The sequence below is a fragment of the Psammomys obesus genome, unplaced genomic scaffold (assembly GCF_907164565.1).
Source record: "Psammomys obesus unplaced genomic scaffold, mPsaObe1.curated_primary_1811, whole genome shotgun sequence".
Taxonomy (NCBI): Eukaryota; Metazoa; Chordata; class Mammalia; order Rodentia; family Muridae; genus Psammomys; species Psammomys obesus.
In genome coordinates, this window is record NW_026586173.1 from 14,447,985 (window position 1) to 14,466,875 (window position 18,891).

The 18,891-nt window shown below is 42.3% G+C and overlaps 1 protein-coding gene and 1 long non-coding RNA gene across 4 annotated transcripts in view; one reads left to right on the forward strand and one right to left on the reverse strand.

Moving 5' to 3' along the window:
- Positions 1-2,427: 2,427 nt before the first annotated feature.
- On the reverse strand, positions 2,428-3,128 carry LOC129672017 (uncharacterized). Its single transcript, XR_008719451.1, has 2 exons — positions 3,003-3,128; positions 2,428-2,811 (listed from the first exon to the last, which is right to left on the reverse strand). It is a non-coding gene; the product is annotated as an uncharacterized LOC129672017 (long non-coding RNA).
- Positions 2,970-18,891, forward strand: part of LOC129672015 (zinc finger protein 426-like) — a 57,491-nt gene continuing 41,569 nt past the window's right edge. The window contains exons 1-3 of one of the 3 annotated variants that reach the window (XM_055601213.1): positions 2,970-3,240; positions 3,468-3,567; positions 5,547-5,591. The gene's annotated coding sequence lies outside the window, so the exon portion shown is untranslated. The remainder of the gene's footprint in view (positions 3,241-3,467; positions 3,568-5,546; positions 5,592-18,891) is intronic. The other 2 variants (XM_055601209.1, XM_055601210.1) reach the window with 2 other exon arrangements.

Below are 18,891 nucleotides of genomic sequence, written 5' to 3' on the forward strand. Positions count from 1 at the left end.
ACAGTTGTGAACTGTCCAACATAGATGCTGGGATGCAAACTCATGTGCTCAAGAAGAGCTACAAATATTCTTAACTGTTAAACCATCTCTCCAGCCCTTTACATGTGTTGTTTTGGTCAGCAAAGTAATAAGGTTTATTATGACATTTTCATACATGCCTTGTTTTGGTTGACTGTCATTTATTTCTGCAGTTTCCACCTCCCGAAAATGTACGCTCCAACCCTGCTTCCAATTTAATGCCTTTACTCCACCTCTTAAGTAATATATACATATATATATTGTATATGTATGGGTTGTTTCCCTCCATGTATGTCTGGGCATTATATGTGTGCCTCATGTCCATGAAGGACAAAAGAGGTATCAGGTACCCTGGAACTGGAGTCACAGACAGTTGTGGGCCACTATGTGGGTGCTAGGAATTGAACAAGGGTCCTTTGAAGACCAACAAGGGTTCTTAACCACAGAGCCATCTCTCCAGCCCAACTCCTATTTCTTTAAGACATCTTTTGTTCCCCCATTCATGGTCTCCTTTCTACGTTCATGACATATTCCCAGTCTCTCTCTCTCTCTCACACACACACACATTAAAAACAAGGATCTACATAAAAAACAGTAGTTTTACTTTTTGTTTTGAAACAGGGTCTTACTCTGTATCCCTGGGTGGCCTTCAGCTGACAGAGATCCACCTGTCTTTGCCTCCTGAGTGCTGGATTAAGGGTATATAACAATATGACTGGCTTAGTTTTACTCTGAATTACTTCAAAAATAAAAAACACCCAGGATGTTAAATTGTCTCTAAAAAAAGCAAGTCATTTGGACCAGCAAGCTGGCTCAGTGGTTAAAAGAGAAGCCGACTTCCACTCCTGAAACCCATGGTAAGAGAACTGATTTCTGAAAGTTGTCCTCTGACCTCTATATTGCCATGTATGATTGCTCTGTTACACACATGCATGCCACACACACACCAATGACAAAAGTCAGAAAAAAATGTTAGAAACTCAGCAAGTTATCTAAAATCTCAAGAAACCCAAGTATTCGTTACAAATATAGACTTCTTCCTATAAATAAATCACTGAATATAGAAAAGATGAAACAGAACAGCGAAATAGTTACCAATTCAAAATATCTGTAAGTTAAATTTGGTAACACACATTTATGATATTATTTAATTGTGCTTATAGACAGGAATTCACTATGCAGCTTAGGCTAGCCTCGAGAACTCTGATTTAATACAACAGTCTTCAAGTAAACAGTTTTCCTTTAGGCACAATCGAAGAATTCAAGAGTAGTCTCAGGCAACTTCTCTGTGTCTTATCTTTCATTTATATATTTATTCAAGGAATGAGGCATTTATAGTGCTCTGAGTTGCTGATGATACAAATTACTGCAACCAGTTTGTATGTGTGAGAATACAGTCCAGTAGTTCAGGCTGCTGTTGAACTCAGTTGGCTTCCAACTTTTGATCCAGGCTGGCTTAGTCTCTGGAGTGTGCAGAAAGGCCTATGGATAACTTTTATTTCTTAGATTTATTTTTAGGCCAGGTACAGTGGCGTGCAGCTGTAATCCTAGCACTCAGGTAGGCAGAGGCAGGTGGATCTCTGTGAGTGTGAGGCCAGCCTGGTCTACAAAGCGAGTCCAGGCCAGCCAGGGAGATTTATTTTTATTATTTATGTATGTGCCTATGAGTGTGTCTGCAGAAACCAGAATAGGGCATCAAATCCCCTGGAGTTGGAGTTGCCGGCAGTTTGAGCCAAATCAAGTAGGTGCGAGGAACTGAAAGAGCAGCAAGTGCCCTTAAAGGCTGAGCCTTCTTCATGTCCAAAAAAAACTTAAAACAAAACAAAAAAAAAGGGCATCAGTGGAGATTGAACCAGAGTCCTGGGTGTAACAGGCAAGTACTCTGCCACCAAACTGCATTCTCAGTCCTCAAGAATAATACGTTAGGGAAAAAAAAAAAAAAAAAAAAAAAAAAGTGCCAGTAAATCAGTATTCACAATAACTCCCCAAGGGCCATCTAATGAAAACTCACTGTGAGACCCAGAGGAAAAAAAGGCCTGTGGCACAACTTTAGGATGCACGTTACCAGTATTACTTTGCAAAGTAGGAATGATTGGTTCCTTTGTTAAATTCTAAGAAATAGAAAACTTTATACTTGGGGTGGGGAATAAGTTCTCTAAACGCCAAGCTGGGCGTGCTTGTTATCCCACTATTTAAGAGGAGGCAGGAGACTTAGAAGCTCAAAGTCAACCCTTGGTGGCCTAGCCTGGGCTACAAAACATCCTGACTCAATGTGGAAAACACACACAGACACACACAAGCCCCTAGCATTATTCCCCATGCCCACAACCCAAAATAAGCAACATTAAATGAAGGAAAACAAAGAAAATTCAAAAGACTCAGAATTTACAAGACAAAACAACAAAAACACCCAAAAAACCAAAAGTCCTTTATTTTGTGATTTCAGAGACAGGGTGTCATGGATCCAGGCTGGCCTCGAATATACTATGTAGCTGAGGCTGCTTCACCTCTTGCCTCCATCGCCTAAGTCCTGGGATGACAAGCGGGCACCATCCCATCCCACCGTGCTGCAGATGGATCCCAGGACTCCGTGCAGGCTAGGCACGGGCTCTACGAATTGAGCCCTGGGTGGTGGTGGTGGTATCTTTATCCTGAAAACCCAACAGAATCAACGACTAGAGCGTTACCACGGTGTGCGAAGGCACACAAAGACAGGTCGGCAGAAAGGAGGCAGCAATGACTCAATGGGCCAGACGGATCATCTTTCCTAGGTTGGCAGATTATGCAACACGGCTAAGGGCACGCCGAGCGCGAGGGAGAGGCGAGAGAGAAAAGCTTTTGTCAGCAGCATCTCCACGGGGGCGTCCCCACCCCCACCCTCGCCCCACCGGTCCGCCATCAAGCGTGGCGCACCCCGGCCTGGTCCCGCCTCCCGCCCCGCCCCCGCGCCGCCCGCCCATCAAGGCCTCGCGTCTGACTTCGACCTTTCGACTCGTTTCCAGCCTCTACTCCCCTTACGAGTCCACCCGAAAAAAAGGTGCCACGGTCCGGACGCGGCAACAAACAGGCTTTTCTTTCTAGCCGGGAGAGATCCAACGTGGCCGAGAGCGCGGAGCCGGAAGCGGAAGTGACGTCACGCGGCCCCCTCCCCCTTCTCCCAGAGCTTTGAGACCTTCTCGGCGTTTGTCCGAGGGCTCTCCCCTCTGGCTCGGCGAGGATTCGGTGAGGGGATGCGGGGCCCGGCACGGGGAGGGAGAGCACTCGGTAGACCTCTGCGGGGAGGCGGGCGGGTCTTTGCTCGTACGGGCCCGCGTCCTCCCGGGCTCTGCAGCCCTTCCAGGTGCCGCGGCCCGAGTGCGCATCAGGACTCAGCCCTGAGTTGTTTGCGCCCACCTTTCTCTAAAGCCCGTGCAAAGTAACCTTTGTGGAATTGCTCCCCCCCTCCCCAGAAAGAATAGACTCTCCGCCATTGGCATCACATTGAGACGCTGCATCTTCCATCCTCGGACCGGGCGATTCTTTCTGCTGCGCCTGAGCTTTGGCTGAAAGGTGGGTGAGGACAGTCTTTTCCTCTTGTTTTTCTTTTTTTTCGTGACTGTGCAAAGGAGTGTTTCATCCGAAAATTTTTCTGTCGTGGGACATCTGTTTACATGAGACACATTGCATTCTGATTAAAAAAGAAAAAAGTAACTTTGTTACAGACTTCTGCATTTATCTGTCTGTAAATAATAACGTAACGTGTAGACCCTGCACGGGTCTTTGTGTTGAAGAAAAGTAAGGATGCCAAGTTATTCTCATTTGTGCTGGGGGTGCAACTCAAAAGTCTCCTGATGCTAAGCAGTCTCCTGCTGAGCTACACCCATAACCCAAATAGTTAGCCATTGTCTGAACGCTGTAGGCCTGTGCCTCCTTGCAGACTTTAAAAAATGGAGGCTTTGTTAGGTTAGTACTGATTGAACTGTTTGCTTTTCCCAAGGAAAAAAAAAATAAATAAAAGTAGATTTTATGGTGAACTATTTGAGAGTAAGTTGAGAATTTTAGGCATGATATTTTTACATAATGGGTAATGCATCTTCTAAAAAATGAGGATATTGACCCATTAAGAACTTAATAGTAAAGTTTCAACCAAGACAACTAAAAACAGTATGTTATCTAATATCTTCTTTGTGTGAAATCGTAAGTCTTAATTGTTAACAAATATGTTTTTGAGTGTTTTTGCATTTAAGATTTCTTCAAACTTTCTTTGTTTTTTGTAATAAGAATTGAATCTTGGGCTTTGTGCATTTGGGGTAAGCTCTTTACCACTGAGGTATAAACCCAGACCTCTTTAAAGGCTTTTTAAAAAAATTATTATTAAAAAAAAAAATAGATGTTTATGTTTGAGGTGTTGTTTATGCCCTGGACTGCAGTGCCCTGGGATGCCAGAAAAGGGCATGGGATCGGAGCTGGAGTTACAGGAGGTTGTGAGCCACCTGGTGTGACTGTATGTCTGGTTCTGGAAGAGCAGTGTGTACTCTTGAAGATCCTTACATTGAAATTTTCAGATGGCTTTTAGGGTCTTTGAACCAAGATCAGCCATGCTATCTTTAAGGAGGTGTGTATTTTTCCCCATTTCTGTGTATATTTTGATGGTTTGTTTGTGTTGGCATGAATTTCCTCCATTTAAGATTTTTTTTTCCATAGACTAGGTTTTATCCTCAGCACTACAATGAAGGAGGGATGTAGTGAAAAAAAAAAAAATCCAGCCTAAGCCTGTTCTTATAATACAGAATAAAATATTACAAATTGATCAGAGCTCTGGAAGTTAATATACTGTACTGAGTTATTGAGTTAATACACTTTTGTCATATGAGAGTACATGAATGTAAGAAGTGTATGTGTATGCTTGTGTATGAAAGACAGAGAGAGACTGACTCTGAGAGGAGGGGTTGTTGAACCTAGGGTCTTGGACATGATAAATAAATGCTCTGTCACTAAGCTGTATCCTCAGTCATTTTACTTCCTAAACTACATTTTATTTGTCCACGTGAGTGCATGTATATATGCGTGTGAGGAGGTCAGAGTCCTTTCATCATGTAGGTCCCGGGAATGGAACTTCAGGAACCTTAGGTCTTCAGGTTAGGTGGCGGATACCTTTATACACTGAGGCTGGGGCTGGGGCAGCAGCTGCTGGAGCTGCTTCTTCCTCCCTCTCCCCCAGCACAGTTGTTTCATATACCTTTTTATTTGAATATATTCATTGTAAAAATAAAGGGTTTTATTATGACGTTTTAATGCATTCATAAAATGTATTTTGATCATACTCACTCTCAAGAGAAGTGAGTTCTATCTAAGTTGAGACTAAATGACAGGGTATAGGAATAACCGTGTTGAAAGAGAAGGGCGGAGGAGTTAAGGAGAGCATGGTAAGCAGTGACTAATTATATTTGTATAGTGCCAGAGGAGAGCCTCAAGAGTTAATCCCAGGCTTGACGGTTCACTTTTTTTTTTTTTTTTTTTTTTTTTGGTGGTGCACAAACTTATCGCAGCAGTTGAATGGTGGAGACGGGCAGGAGGATCTCTGCAAGTTTCAGGTAACTCAAGGCTATATAGCAAGACAGCAAGACGCTATCTAAATAAACAAATGGACTCAGTGTTAACGCTGTTTGCAGAGGACCTTTGTTCGATTTCTACCACCCACATGGCAGCTCACAACCATCTGTGTCTCCATTTCCGGGGAATCCGATGCTCTCTTCTGGCCTCCATGGGCACCAGGCACACAAGTGGTGCACAGACATACATGCAGGTGAAACACAAGTACATATAAAATAAAATAACCACCAAACAAAACAGGATAGAAAACTCACATGTGTTAGTTATTAATCTTAGGAAATGTTTGGGTTCCTAAACAGTCAAAACCTCTTAAGAGTGGTTTTTAGACTACTTTGGGTTTTCCCTACCCAAACTAGGACTCAATTTCCCTGGGGGAATGTTCTAGTTCTTCTTACAGGAGGAACCAGTCCTGTGGGACTGCTTACAGATAGCAAATGAGTTGGAACCACTCCAGGGGTAAGCGACCAGAAGACTCCCCTGCTGGTGTGGTATATCTGAAAATACCCAGGGATGCTTTTTGGCTTGACAATATCCATGTTACTTTTTTTTTTTTATTGTTTTTATTTTTATTAATTAGTTTATTCACTTTATATCCCAGCTGTAGCCCCCTCCCCATCCTCTCTCAATCCCACCATCCCTTCCTCTTCTTTTCCTCTGCCCCTTCATGTTATCTTCCATATTTCCTTTTAAAGGACATAGATTAAAAATTGATGGTGCCAAAAAAAAAAAAAAAAAAAATGAGGGAAAGCCAGGTATAGTGGTAACATACCTGTAAATTAATCCCAGTATTTGGGAGGTGGAGGCACGAAGATCTTGAATTCTAGGATAACCTAAGCTATATAGTGAGTTCCAGGTAAGCCTAGGCTACATGAGAACTTGTCTCAGAAAATCCAACCAACAACAATAAAATAATAAGGAGTTGTTACCATATAGTTCTTAACCTCTGAGCCATCTCTCCAGCACCATATAGTTGATAAAGTTGTTTATATAATCCTGGTGACAGAGTTTAGTGAAAATACAATCTTAGCTATTGGTAGTATCTGCTAGATATTTGAATGTGAATGTCCTGACATAGTATAAGAGTAAAAACATGTATTGCTTAAATATGAATATTATTACAAGTATTCACAACAATTACTAAAATTGTATTCAATTAGAAACAAGTGGGATATGGTTCAGTTGACAAAGTGCTTGCCCAGTATGTAGGCAGCCCTAGGTTCCAGCTCTAGTCCTGCATAGACTTGACTACAGTGTGTGTTAATGTATCATGGAACTCAGTGTGTAGAGACAGGAGAATCATTTTACAATAAATTGGAGGGGAAAATCAGTGATACATACCACATACAGATGAATTTTTTTTTTTTTTTTTTTTTTTTTTTTTTTTTTACTCCTTGGGGCTTGTGAATGTTTAACAAGTGCTGTACCCCTGAACTACATGTCTGGCTTACACAGAAAGCCTTCCCCAGTCAAGCCATGGATTCTGACTTTCATAGAAAACACTTGTTTAAAAAAATAAAGAGAAGTCAGGCAGCGGTGGTGCATGCCTTTAATCCCAGCACTCGGGAGGCAGAGGCAGGTGAATCTCTGAGTTTAAGGCCAGCCTGGTCTACAGAGTAAATTCCAGTATAGCCAGAGTTATACAGAAACCCTGTTTTAAAAACAACAGAAGCAAAGTTAAATAAAATAAAAAGAGAACATGTATAGCCTTATTAATTAGTGCCTAATAAGTTTTAACAAGTTTATTGGCCTAAAATGTCACAGGACTGAGTAGGTTGATGGACACATGTAATTCTAGCACCTGGAAGATTAGGGTGGTAGATATCAGGTTCAAGACCAGCCTGAGCTATGCAGCAGGTAGTAAAGACGGAAGGGGAAAGAGTTAGTGTCGTATTGTAATGTGTGTTAAAGAACTTGAGGCATACTGCAGCACTCCTCAGTGTGCTTGCTCAGCTCTTTTACATGTATTTGACATTTGTAATAGTAATTAAACAAGTCTATGTACAAAGGAAGTTGTAACTCCTTCCAAAGTGAGGAGAAACAGCTCTTAGTGGACATGGTATCCCTATCACAGGCCATGTTCATTAATGCTCACATTGAGACACATTCTGAGTGAATAGTGTTGTTACCCAAAGATTAAAATGGAGCTAGGACTGGCAGCTCAGATCTGTAATCATAGCTACTGGGATGTCAGGGTAAGCACATTGAAAATTCAAGGCCATTAAGGGTTATAAAGTGACTTAAAGGCCAGTCTGGTCAACGTAGTGAGTCCTTATTTAAAAATAAGTAAAAAGAGGGGTGGCTCTCTTAGCAGGAGTGTATGGGGCCTTAGGTTCCATTTCTAATACCAGAAATGGTGGTTGGTGGTAGCTGAATTAGAAGCTGCACCTGGTAGTGGTAGAATTGGGAATGTAAGGTCAATGTGGGCTTACTGAGGCTGTTTCAAAGGATAGTTAAGCATGAGATTAATCTCTAGTGTAAGAAAAATGGAAAGGGAATTGAGTGCTTGGACGCAGTTATTACGGTGTAGTGGAAAATGACTGCAGCTCTTTCATGTAGCTTAGGCTGGCCTTGAAATTCCCTGTTCGCCTGCCTCAGTTTCCCAGTTGTTAAGACTACAGGTGTATATTACCACCCCTGGCTTTTTACCTTTTTTTTTTTTTTTTTTTTTTAATCTCCCTGTTGTTGCTTTTTCGGGTATTGTTTCCTTATTTTTCTTCAGGAAGAACATTGTTCTGGATTATATATCTGCTAGAATACCCTTCATTCTCAGAGTGACTTCCGTTCTTTCTCCTTTTTATGGATTCTTAAGTGTGTGCTTGTGTGTGTGCGCCTGTCTGTCCAAAAGGCTGGAGGAGTTGAAGTTACGGCAGTTTTGAGTTGCCAACGTAGGTGCTGGGAATTGAACCCTGATTCTCTGCAAGTGTACATTCTTAACCATAGAGCCATCTCTGTAGCCCCTTTGTTTTATTTTTAGTTATCACTTCCTGTTAACTTTATTCATCATGGAAGTATATGAGACTCCAGACTTACTTCGTGCCTTGAATGTATCCCTGTATCCCACTATCTCTTTTGTACTTGGGAGCAATCTCTGCAGCCAGTAGGTTAGTGCCAATTTGTCTTTTGATTAGATACTTGGTTCTAGACAAAGCTCAGATGACCATATGACATTGTCATTTCCAGTGTCTCCTGAGGATTGCAGTCCCTAGAGTCTAAAACCTAGGTAAAAATTTGTGTGAGTCAGTTTCTTATGTATTCATCTATTCTCCTGCTCAAGTTCTGTGGGGAGACCATGCCAGGTAAGTTCTGGTTTAGCCTTCTATAGGTTTAACAAAGTGTTTCATTGTTCTGACATGTGTAGGTAGTTGTGTCTTCTTTTTGGGAGGGAGTTTTATCTGTAGCTCAGAATATGTCTTCCTGCCCGCTGACCTACGTGCACACATCGCCACACTTATTTGTAGGTTTTTGGTTTTTGGGGTGGGGATGCAGGTGTGTTGCAGGGAAAGTCTCATTTGGCTGAGGCTGTCCTGGAACTCACTGTGCAGTTCAGGCTGGCCATGAACTTACACTCCTTCTGCCTCACCCTCCTGAGTGCTGGTATTCCAGCTACATACTACCTTTACCTGACTCAGTGGTTACCTCAGTATTGCACCGTTATTCCTTAACAAATAGTGTAACAACCACATAACATGTATATTGTTTTAAGATTTTTTTTTTTTTTTTTGAGTCAGGGTCTCACGTTGCCTAGCCTTGCCTTGAACTAAATATCTAGGAATAATTTTTTTTTTTTTTAGTCAGGGTTTCTTTGTGTAACCCTGGCTGCCCTGGCATTCACTTTATAAACCAGGCTGGCCTCAAAATCAGAGATCTGACAGCCTCTTCCTCTGAATGCTGCGATTAGAAGTATATGATACCACTGTCTGTCTCAGGAATGACTTGAACTCCTGATCTTTTATTTATACCTCCTAAGTGCTGAGATTACAGGCATGTGCCAGTACCTGCCTTCTACTGTGCCCGGGATTGAACCCAGGACTTCATCCATGGTAGGCAATTACTCTATCAACTGAGTTACATTCTTTCATCATAAAAGAAGTACATAACTAATACACAAATACTCTGTGCTTTTTATATAAGGAATTTAAACATCTGCATATTTTGGGATCTACAAAATACCTGGGACCTCAGGGAACATCTACTGTGCACTAGAACACAGAGTCTTGGGCCAAGGAGATGGCTCAGTGGTCAAAAAGCCCCTTCTGGGTTCTGGAGAATGGAGTTTGGATCCTAGAACCCACATAAATATTGGGGGGTGGGGAGTGGGGGGAGGTGGCAGCCAGTCTGTAATTTTAGCACTTAGGAGGCAGAGATAAAGGATCTGTTAAGTAAGCTGGCTGGCTAGGTTAACAGAATCTGCAAGCTCTCAAGATGGAGAAATTGAAGACTCTTGATAATCAAATTCAGGCCTCCTTACTAACATATGCACCTGCACCTAACGTGTGCCTGTGCTGGCAGTTCCTGTTTGTCAACTTGACTACCTCTGAAATTAACGAAAATCCAAGCTGTTGGGTATACCTTTGAGGGATGAGAGATCCATCTTTACCTCTGCTGCAGCCTATATAAATGACATGGAGAAAGGAAGCTTTCTTTCTGCCTGCTTGTCCTCACTTTCGCTAGCCAGTCCATTTCTTCATTGGCATTAGCACCTACTTCTTCAGAATTCTGGCATATACTGAAGACTAACTGAGACATTCAAACTTGTGGACTGAACAACTACTGGATTCCTGGACCTTCCATTGGTATATGTAGCCATTGTTGGACTAGCTGGACCTCAGCCTGTAAGCCACTCTAATAAGTAAATTAAAAAAAAAAAAAAAATATATATATATATATATATACACACACACACACATATACATATATGTGTGTGTATATGTATATATTCATTTTATAAGTTCTGTTCCTGTAGAAAATATTGACAGTGTCCCACATGTGAAGAGGGATTTACATATGCAAACCATATACACATACATAAGAAAAACAAGAAATGGAATGCATACAAACACATACATACTCATATGTGGAGGCCAGAGGCCAACTTTAGATGTTGTTTCTTAGGATCTTGGTTCACTTTTCCTTTGAGACAAGGTTTCTTACTGGCCTGGTGCTCATCCATTAGGCTAGATCTGCTGGCTGGGCATCTGCCTGCAGCAGCCTTGTCTGCTGAGATTACAAGCCAACATCACCATAGCTGGCTCCCCCACTCCCAGCACCCCACACATGGGTATGAGTGTTGAGTTAAGATCCTTCTGCTCTCATGGTAAGCACTTCACTGACTGGACCATCTTCCCGTCTATATGTACCTTTATTCAAGATATTTTTATTTTTAATTATATATGTATGTGGAGTCCAGAAGTGGGTATCAGATCCTCTGAAGCTGAGTGACAGGCACTCAGTTGCGAGTTGCCAGATGTGGTGCTGGGAACTGAATTCAGGTCCCGCCAAGAGCAGTAGACATTTTTAGTGTTTGGAGACAGGATAGTGGCTGTCCTGCACTCACTTTGTAGACCAGGGTAACCGCAGACTCACAGAGATCCACCTGCCTCTGCCTCCTGGAATGCATGGGAGGTGGGCGTCACCATGCTGGCTTCTGTGTGCCTTTTTGATCCATGTAACTTGGTCGGCAGCAGCAGGTGACCTGTGCTTTATCCTTCATATGCTCCGAATTCCTGGAATAGACATTCACTCTGTAATGTCTGACTTATTCAGAGTCCTGTCTGTTGGTCCATATTCTTATACTATTTTTGACTTTTTCTGTTGACTGCAAAATTCCACTTTTACCACAGTGCACCTATTCTGTTGATCCCCAGTTGATATATATATGTTCCCCCCCACACACATACAGTTTGGAACCTGAAGATTGTACTGGTAGGAGGCGCATTTGCTTCCATCTTAAGCACCGAAGCACCCCTTGCTTTTGTGTTACAGCGTGTGGTTACACTGGGATCTCGTGGATTTTGCCAGTAGTTGTTGAAGTTGTTTCCCCCATGACCTGCTCAGTAATACACATGTTTTGATTAAGAACTCTTTAATTTTTTTTGTTAGTTTTATTTTTTGTATGTAGGGAGGAGCTCAGAGGACAACTTGAAGGAGTCATTTCTCTCCTTTCTCCATGTGAATTACAGAGGTCATTAGGCTTGGCAGCAAGCACCTTTGTCGGCCAATGCATCTCCCTGGCCCAGAGCTCTTTCAGTTTTGTGTATGCCTAGGTAGCTCCTCAGAAACCACAGAAGGTGATAAGGACATTTTCAAGCTGCCTGGCCCCTTCACGTCTCTCTGGCAGTTCATTTTGGCAGAGGAAATGTCTGGCTGTTAACCCAAAGAGTAATTCCAGCTCCCTGGGTATGTCAGCATTCTTCAAGAGTTCCAGGAGCTGAGTTACTCTGGATACTTCCTCAGGGAGGTGAAGGGCTAGTTTGAATAGAAGGAGGAATTCCAAGATGCACTGCATGCAAACAACTTAGGTAAGTCCCCTTGTTCTCTGTGCTAAGGGTGGACCCAAGCCTTGACGTTTTGAGGTGAGCACTGAGTTACAGAGTGCATCCCCGGCCAGGGATCTTACTTTTTTAGGGATCTTACTCTTTTAGGTCACTTTTGATGGGATTGGGACAGGTCACAAATACATTGATACCTTGTATCCTTTCAGATAAGGCAATCCAGAATGTTTGTGTATGAGCAAGAGAGAGAGAGAGAGACAGAGACAGTATTAACTGTCTTGCCCAGGCTGACTTGAAATTCCTTAGTCTTCCAAGTATGTGTTCTTATGCTCATAGTAGCGTCATGCAGATGTCCTTGTCAGCAATCTTGTCTTTGTACACTCTTGATTGCCCAGACAAAAGATTGGCGGTTCCTTGTGAGTCAGTGTACAGGCATCCTGGCAAGGCAAACAGCCAACAACTGAGGTTCTATACTGACATTTTCTTTTAATTATACATTTTATCCTTTTTTTTTTTTTTCTTTTTAAAATATCTCTGGGGTTGGAGAGATGGCTCAGAGGTTAAGAGCACTGGCTACTCTTCTAAAGGTCCTGAGTTCAATTCCCAGCAATCACATGGAGGCTCATAACCATCTATAATGAGATCTGGTAGCCTCTGCTGGTGTGCAGGCACATGCAGGCAGAATGCTGTATAAATAATAAATAAATCTAAAAGAAAAAAATCTTAAAACAATCTCTGTGTGTATGATATGTGTTTATATGAGGTGTGTGTATATGAGTGTGCAGTCAGGGCAACCTCAGATAGGAGCCCTTGCCTTCTACCTTGTTTTGAGGCAGAGTCTGTTTTTCCTTTATGTCTGCCATACTTTCTGGCATTTCTGGGCTGCTTATCTCTATTTCCTACCTCCCTGTAGGCACCCTGGTTTACAGATGTCTATCTCTGCTACTGCTGCTGCTTCTGGGTTTTGTATGATTTCTGGGACTATGAACTGAGGTCTTCATGCTTGCTTGCTTCATGCTTGTCTACTCCTTAGCCCTCAGCACTGGGATAATTTTCAATAAAAAGTCTTCAGAGTTCAGTGGGACCAGAGATGTTCATGTTCATCTCTTTGCTCTCCTTTCGGGTGGTGATTTCATGCAGGCTTATTTGTGAAGTGGGTCTTGTCCTAAGTTCGGGAACAATGCAACTGAAACAGTGTTGACATAATCTATCACAAGCTCTTACCAAAAGTTCTTCCAGTTTACTTTTGCTCACTGGAATCAACAGATCTTAGGATTTTGTGATTTTTTTTTTCTTCTTTTTTTGTGGGAAGATTGGGTCTTATATAGTCCAGACCAGGCTTGAACATGGATGATAACCTTGAGCCCCTGTCCCTCCTGCTTCTGCCTTCATGGTGTTGAACCTACAGGCATATGCTCTTACCCTTGGGTGTATGTAGTGGTAGGGTAGGACACAGGTTTATGCATGCTAGTCAAGCGTGCTACCCACTGAATCATATCAACAGCCCATTCAGTGTCTTTCTGCCACAGGGTCTTGGTATGACTGTCAGGCTGTCATTCTTGTGCCTGAGATTACAAATATGCACTACTGCCACACCCAGCTTGAGGGCAGTGTTTCTGTACTATTCCTTTTTTACTTTTTAAAGATTTATTTATTATGTATACAGTGTTCTGCCTGCATGTACACCTGTATATCAGAAGAGGGCACCAGATATTATAGATGGTTGTGAGCCACCATGTAGTTGCTGGAAATTGAACTTGGAACCTTTGAAAAGAGCAGCCAGTGCTCTCAACCTCTGAGCCATATCTCTAGTCCTCTGTACTATTCTACTTGATGGCAGATTATTGTTGCATGCCCAAACATATGGTTGGTGGGTCGAGTGACTCACTAATTTTAGGAAATTCCAGCCATTTGGTATATTGCTCTCTTACAGTTACACAGCCTTTATCATGTGCCAGGGCCAGGATGTTCCTCCTTTTGAGAGTAGCGTTATCCGGAAAGTAGCACAGCTTTGGTTCATGTTATCTGAAAACTGTACATTGAGTTTCCTCATGGCCCTTGTTAGGGACTTTTAACAGCCACTCTCCTGCTTTTATTCTGTGTGTATGCATGTGTTTTGTGTATATATAGATCAAAGGCTGTCCATTCATTCTCCTCTGGCCTCAGCATGTACACATGCATTTGCATACGGCCAATACACATACTTATGCCTACACCTGCCACTGGCTGTCTTACTTGTTAGTTGTGGTCAGTGGTTTCGGTGGCCGTATTGTATAGACTGGTGTACAACACTGCCTTGCTTCTAGCTTGCAGTTCTTTTGTGTGTGGGTATTGGCTCCCGTGTCGGAGATTCTCCCTAGGGTTTGTACTAGCTGTGAGTCTAGTGATAGCACCAAGTGCCTTAGAAAGTTCGTTAGAAAAATGAGCTCCCTACTTCCAGTTCACTCCCTAGAAAGAGGGTTTTCAAGGAGGTCGAAGGTTGTCTCCTTAGCAACCAGTAGGCGTAATGCTTCCCTGGTCAAGGAAGCTCAGGTTATGGTGGAAGTTGAAGAGAGTGGCTTTCATTTGAGCCCAAAGAGCTCCCTCCATTTCACCTTTCCCATTCTTATTCTTCACTAAGTTCATTGTGTAGATTTTTGAAAATTAAATTTTGTGTTTTATTTGCATTGGTGTTTTGCCTGTATGCATGTATATGGCGTGCTTTGCGAGGCCAGAAGAGAGTGTCAGATTCTTTGGATTTATAATTACAGATGGTTGTGAGATGCCATGGGTGCTAGGAATCAAACCTGGAGCCTCCTGAAGAGCAGTAAATACTGTTAACCTCTGAGGCATCTCTGGCCCCTGAGTTGCCTAGTTTATTGTATGCTTTTATTGTATTTTTTTAGTTCCTAACGAAGTCCTCTGCCTGAGGAATACTAGGCACGCGTTCTGCCAGTGAGCTCTACCCCTATTTTGTTTTTTGTGTAATAGGGTCTCTCAGTTTTCCTCTTGCTGGCCTCAAAGTCAGTCTTTGCTCCTTGGCCTCCATACACAATTTGTATTGTAAGTTATCTTTTTAAAAAGATGGTATCTCATATAGCCCAGACTGGTTTTGAGCTCAGCATGTAGCTGAGGATGGCCCTGAATTTATGATCCTCCTTCTACCTCTGGAGTGCTAGGATTAGAGGCTTGTGTAACCATACCTGGTTCATGTGGTGCCGGAAGTGCAGTTCAGGGTTTTGTGCATTCTATGCAAGTAGTACTAACTGTAGTACTGGCAACCTGCATAGTAAATTTTAAAAAACTATGTATTTTATGTGTACTGATGTTTTACCAATGTCCGTGAACCATATGTGTGGTGCCTGTGAAACCATAAAATGACACTTGATCCTCTAATCCTGGAGTTACAGATCCAGTAGTTAGCCACTATGTGGGTGCTAACTACCCCAGTCCTCTGGAAGAGCAGACAGTGCTCTTACCCTTGTATTGTAATATCATAAGAGTAAAACTTTGTATTTTCTAATGCTGCAGTATCACTTAGCTGAGTCAGCCAGATACACTAGTGTGATAAAAATGGTCTGTGCCTCAAATTCTCCTCATTGCCATGGCTGATAGTGACCTTTTGATACCAGTTAAATCCTTCCATGACTTTTGCATATGTATTCCACCCAGACTTGCAGGAAAAACCCCTGTGTTTTGTCAGTGAACAGAAACCTGGGAGAACTGTGCAACACTATTGTCTATGAAAGATGAATTTAGGCCTATTTTTCAGAAGTCTGTGATCTCTTCGCCTCATGGCTTTTGGCCTTAGGTGAGGCTGAGCATCAAGATGCAAAAGCATACAGTAAAGGAGGTTGTATATCTTTTGGCAGCCAGAACTGAAAAACGAAAACCATGGGAAGGGGCAAGGGACAGGATATACCCTTCAAAGGCAGTCCCCAGTGGCCTACTCCCAACAGGGGAATGAGTCTTAGGGGATCACTTTGACATAGCCGAAAAACTTACACTGGAGAAACGTGAACTAAAGATTTAGTCACAGGTGCCAGAGAGAAACACATAGAGTAAAACACAGGGAATCACACAGAACAAAGGAACTGTACCAAACCAGTGGAGAGCTGAAAGTGAAAGCCTATAAAAAGGCTCATGTCTCTCACTAAGGCCCTGTGATGGTTTATACTGATTTCCCATTTGATAGTACTTGGAATTGTCCAGGAAAGGAGCCTGTGGGCATACATGGGAGAATTATCTAGGTCAGGCTAATAGAGGTGGGTGGCACCCAAAATATAGATAGCAGGAGTTTATAGACTGGGTCTTGGACAAGGATGAAGGAACTGAGCTTCAGTATTCATTGACTTCTGCTTCCTGACTGCAGATTCAGTGTGACCAGCTGCTTCCAGCTCCTACATTATGACTTCACCATGGCAGACTGTTTGTTCCCTAGAACTGTAAGCCAGATAAACTCTGCCTTCCTTAGGTAACTGTGGTCAGAGTATTTTATCACAGCAACAGAATATTAAGATATCTGTCAAGCTCTGAGTACATCAGATTGATGAACCATTGATGAGGTTAGAGCCTTTTTGAGCCCATCAGTTTTAAAACCCCACTTCTGAACATGCTTGTATTAGGAGTCATGCTTCTGACACAAGCACATTAAAAGACTATCTGAGGGGCTGGAGAGATCTCGGGTTAAGAGCACTGGCTGCTCTTCCAAATGTCTTGAGTTCAATTCCCAGCAACCACCTGGTGCTCATAACCATCTATAATGAGATCTGGTGCCCTCTTCTGGCATGTAGGCAGAACATTATGTAATAAATAGATTAAAAAAAAAAAAAGACTTATCTGGTAGCTGCGCAAGCAGAAGAATGTGGGTGGGTTTGGCTCCCTATCAGCTGGGATGCAGAGACCGTTAGATCCCTGAAGCCTACTGACCTGCCACATTCTAGTCTAAACAGAAACCCCAAAGTTCACTAAAAGAGACTGTCTCAAAAAATAAGAGCCATAGAGGACGACACCAAACATGAATTTCTGGTTTCCACGTTTGTCTGCACAGATGAATACAACTGCATACACAAGTAAAAAAAGACTTGCAAAATTAACTTTTTAAAATTTATTTATTTTGTGTGTGTGTACTGAGGTATGCTTATGCCATGACATACACATTGAGGCCAAAGGACAGTTTGGAGATCTGTGAATCAAACTCAGATTGTTAGACTTTATGGCATCCACTTTTATCCAGTGAGCCATTTCATAAACCCAAAACAACAGTAACAACAACAAAACAACAATAAATAAAAAACTTCATCAAACAAAAAGAAAACAAAACATTCCATTGAAAAAAGCTGAGACAGAATTGCTGTAAGTTAGAGACCAGTTTGGGCTATGAAGTAAGAAGATACCATCATGGTTGTGGATATTGTGGGAAAGTACTTAGCCAGCATGCATGAGCCCACCTATCCGAGCATTGGCTGAAAAGCAAACAATTAGCTGCTGCTGTTGGCATTTAAGGCAACGTTTTTTAGCATTGCCGTCTCCCACAGATAACCATGTGATTCATGGGGGTTTACTTGATACCTTTCCCACTGTAAGGAGCTGCTGCTTCCTGTATCTGAGAGACCCCAGCACGGGTTAACAAGCGACCCGAGGACAGGATTCTAGGGGTAATTGTAGTGGGCTCTATCTGTCCTTGTGGTCTAAATGTGATTTTTAGACATTAGTTATTCCAGCATTTGGGATTCATTCATAGGGATTTTGTGTCAATGAATTTGGTTGGTGAATAATGAGCTATGGGACTTTCAGCGTTCATTGAAATGTCCCTGTGTAGAGCACTAGCTTGGCTGTTCTATTGGCTTTATGAAATCTTGTAATTATTTGTGGGAAGAGCGCATATGCCACAGTGTGTATGTGGAGGTCAGAGGAGAAGTTTCAGCATGGGACCTGGCAATAGATAGGACTCAGGTTATCAGGGTTAGCAATATGAACCTTTGCCTGCCCAGCCATCTCACCGGCCATTTATTATTTAGAAGGTGTGACATAATGCTTGCTAGGCAAGTGCTCTAATATTGAGCTACATCCTTAGCCCTTTGGACCTTTTGAGACAGGATCCTATTAACATGCCCAGACTGGCCTTGAATTCATTCTATAGCTTAAGCTGGCTTTGAACTTTAGGTCCTATCTTTTTATTTCAGCTTCCCCAGTAGCTTAGATTACGGGTCTAGTGTTTTAAAAAGTTAGAAACTATTGCTATTTAGTCCAGGCTGACTTTGAAGTCTTCTTGTTTCTGTCTTGAAAGTGTTGGGATTACAAAACCTCCCCCATCACACTTGACTTTCATGGGTCTTTACACTATATATTGCAAGATAACAACAACAAAAAAACAAAAAAAAGGAAATTTGTTGGAGAAGTGAAAATAAGCTTGAAAATGAAAAAGCCAACCCCTGGCTGGGCATGCAGCTTTAGTGGTTGAGCATCTGCCTGTTGTGCTGTTGTCCTAGGTTCTGTCCTCAGCATCACAAAACGAAGGACTTGGATGACACATGGTAACACTCTACTCAGAAAGTAGAGGCAGGATTGTGAGTTCAAGGCCAACCAAGTCTTCCTGTTGTGATCAGGGTAGATAAAGAGAAGAAGAAAAAGATGAAAATTGACACTTTCTTGGTGGGGGGACCTAACACTCTTTATTTTAGAAGGTATACCATACTAAAGAATCTGGTGGATTCTGACCTGTATGAAGAAGAAAGGGTATTTATGTGTGATTCTACTTTCCAACCAAGACTCTAGTACTTGAAATGTGCTCTGAGTGTGTGTGTGTGTG